Source organism: Halyomorpha halys, unplaced genomic scaffold (genome assembly GCF_000696795.3).
Source record: "Halyomorpha halys isolate HHAL.00 unplaced genomic scaffold, Hhal_1.1 Scaffold449.1, whole genome shotgun sequence".
In the NCBI taxonomy this organism is placed as follows: Eukaryota; Metazoa; Arthropoda; class Insecta; order Hemiptera; family Pentatomidae; genus Halyomorpha; species Halyomorpha halys.
In genome coordinates, this window is record NW_027115881.1 from 318,897 (window position 1) to 322,216 (window position 3,320).

General features: G+C 34.2%; 1 protein-coding gene across 7 annotated transcripts in view; it reads right to left on the bottom strand.

The window, feature by feature from the left end:
• The window catches only part of tn (tripartite motif containing protein thin), a 229,808-nt gene that overhangs the window by 60,953 nt on the left and 165,535 nt on the right, over window positions 1-3,320 (bottom strand). The gene's annotated exons all lie outside the window — the stretch shown is intronic.

Below are 3,320 nucleotides of genomic sequence, written 5' to 3' on the forward strand. Positions count from 1 at the left end.
CTTGTTAGCCGTAGCACCAAGTTCACCCTGTACAATCGTCACTTACGGTGGAGAAACGTGGATCCTGAGCAATAAAAGCATTAGAGTAATTCTGAGGAAGATTTAAGATGCGAGAATGGTAATTGGCGAAGAAGTAAAAATGGTGAACTGTTTGGGCTCTATAAGGAATGTAGCATCTCCTCGTACATGAGGATAAAGAGGCTTAAATGGCTTGGGCGTGTAAAGAGGATGAGCGAGGAAAGAGAGGCTCATAAACTATACAGTTAAGTTCCGGATGGTGTGCGTCGACATGGTAGGCCGAAGGGCCGATGGAGAGATGCTGTGAGGCGGGATCTGCGACAACTGAGGATCCCAGTTACCCTTACAGAAGATAGAGGAAGATGGTTGGCGGCCGTTTAGCAGGCCAAAGGCAGCTTCAGGTTCTTTAGTTTGATATAAATTAATATAGTTATTTACACATTCGATTAATGATTCAATTAATTGCTTATTACATATGTTTGGTTTATAGCGGTAAATAACATTATATAATAAAAATATATGGTAAAATAAAATAAATATTCAACTTTACTCAACCAACATACACTTGGGAGTTGTTTAGGGCTGTATGACCTGCACAAATGGCCACACACCGGTTCTAATTAAACATTAAAGAATTGGAGATATAAAATAAAACATTTTAAATTTTTCTTAACTTGAAATCAATAACTTTCGCCCTTTTAACGAAATTAAATCTAAACGATTGTAATAAAGAGCAGCCAACAGTCAGCTTTTTAACAGTTTTATTAGCACAGGAATTGGATTAAAAGAAAAGAAGTTATGAACTACGAACACCAAGAGAAAATATAAATCCACCAAATAAACTAAGTTAATAAATTTATAGTTTTTAATTTCTTTGAAAAACGGCATTGAAAGATTTTAGACGACATTATAAACGAATATGATTTGCTCTTTCATAAAACAATTTTTTTTTTGGTCTACTTTACTGAATTTTTTAATTTTTAATGAATAAAAAATCGTTTAATATTTTTTATTATTTTTAAGAATGTGGCAATACGATTGGCTTGTAATAACCATAACGAAACTGCATACTTTCTCGGATATGCACTAAAAATGCATAGTTATTGTTTTTTACTGGAGAAATCGGGATAGTCTATAACCTTACCGAGACAATCCTGAAGATATAGCAAGTAGCACCATCAAAATCCGAAAATATTGCAGCGCATAAAATAAGAAAAGACGAATATTGATTTTTAAATATTTTTTTAAAAATTTATTTATTGATATTTACTGTACATAAAATACATCAATTAAATTTGAAGTAAGACCATAATGGTATGATACAGACATGTAGAGAAACTAACCATTGGTGGTACTCTGAAAACATTTTTACTTAAGGTCTCGAAAGCATCTTCTTTTCAGTTGTCAAAGAGGATTGTTAGGAATAAAAGAGGGAGAAAGGTTAGAAAATAATGGGTTTGAGTGATCAGGTAGTTTATAATGGAAGGATTAATATCTGGTTCGGGCTATATCGGTTACATAAGGAAGATTAAGGTCTTTATGGATGATTTTATTTGAGACAAAGTAAGGATTATTAAGGTTTTTACGAAGGATTTTGAATTGTAAGGATTGGATACGAGAGGAATTCAAAGGTTTAGTATTTGTAAACATTACATTTATTTTTCTTATGTGACCTTAACATCCATTTCTTTGCACATTTGGCCCAAAATGCGTCTTTTCTTTTCAAACTCCTTACCCATCCTTACTTATTATTTCTCAATTTCTCATCCTTAACAATCCCTGATAATCCTCCGATGTGACTGAAAAGAAGATGGCCACGGGACCTTCTAATTTAAATAATTTCTTGAAGTATCGCCAATGGGTGGTTCCTCTCCAAGATTCTCAAGTGTAAATGAAGCATTCCACATTTTTACTTATTGTATTTATTATTTTATATAGTTGTAAATTACATTAAATAAATAAATACACTTTTTCTTATGTAAATGAATACTCACAGCAGTAATAATTATTATTCTCAAGTGCATATAATTTTAAATTAAAGTTAACAAAAAAAAAAAGAAAAGAAAACTTTCTCAAGAGTTTTCTAAAAAAAACATAGTTAATCGAGGTATGGGTTCCACGTAAAAACATTAAGTCTCATAAAGAGTTTATTTTATACATTTTTTTTCTCTTTGGAGTGTGGGTAGCCGCAGGGTAAGACCCATGGCTACCAACTCCAAGGATCCGAGTTCGCATTTGGGTGGGCAGAAAATTGTTTTCTGTTCCACTGTAGCCATGAGTTGAGGGTTCTGGAGCCCTCCTGGGGACTACCCAGCCTCTTAAATTGGGTGAAAATCTGGCAGTCTTCTGACCAAATCACCTCCTTGCACTACCGTTGATCTAGTAACAGTACTTCCTTACTGAACCCCTGACCCATTATGGGCAGTAGCGGTACAGATTTAATTTTAATTTTTCTTTTTAAAATCGTTGATTGGTAAAAAAACCTCATTTAGTAATGAGGTATTTAAAAAGAACTAACGTTTCGCCCCACTTTGCAGGGCTTCATCAGAGCTCATTGAATGGAATCAACCACAAAAATGAATCAAGCCTGAATGAATGAATCAACCCTGACGAAACCCTACAAAGTGGGGCGAAACGTTGGTTATATTTAAAAAGTTTAATTATTAATTGAGTTTTTTTTTTATATCTTCTTTTCATATTTTATTATTAGTGCTTTCCTTATGATAATTTCTGGATCCAACCCTGCTCACGATTAGGTCGCCTAAAACACATACAAAGTTTTGGCTAACTATTTAAGCCCGAGGGCGTTATTTAAGCCAACCGACCCGGATACATATAAATCATCTTGTCCTAACTGAGATTAATATTTCTTGTTCATTGAATGTTGTAGATAGTTTTAGTTATCGGATTATGGGTCTTTGAAGTTTCCAACCTAAAGCCGTGTACAATAGACTACTGCTTAGCTCTATGAAAATGTTGCGACTAGAATTAATACGAGATGAACTATATGATATTAAATTAAATTAAATCATTATAGCTACAACCTGTAAAGGTTCCGGAGTACAGTACTTTGTTATAAAGTACTGTTAAAAGATCAATGGTTGTGCAAGGAAGTGATTTGGTCAGAACGCTCGACCACCACCAGATTTTCACCTAATTAGGGGTTTCCACTTTATCAGATGGATTTCAGAGGGCTCTTGAACCCACACGGCTAACTCTCGGCTTCAGTGAAATAAAAAATAATTATTTGGCGTAGCCAGATTCGAACTTGGGACCTTGGAGTTAGTAGCACAGTGCCTTAC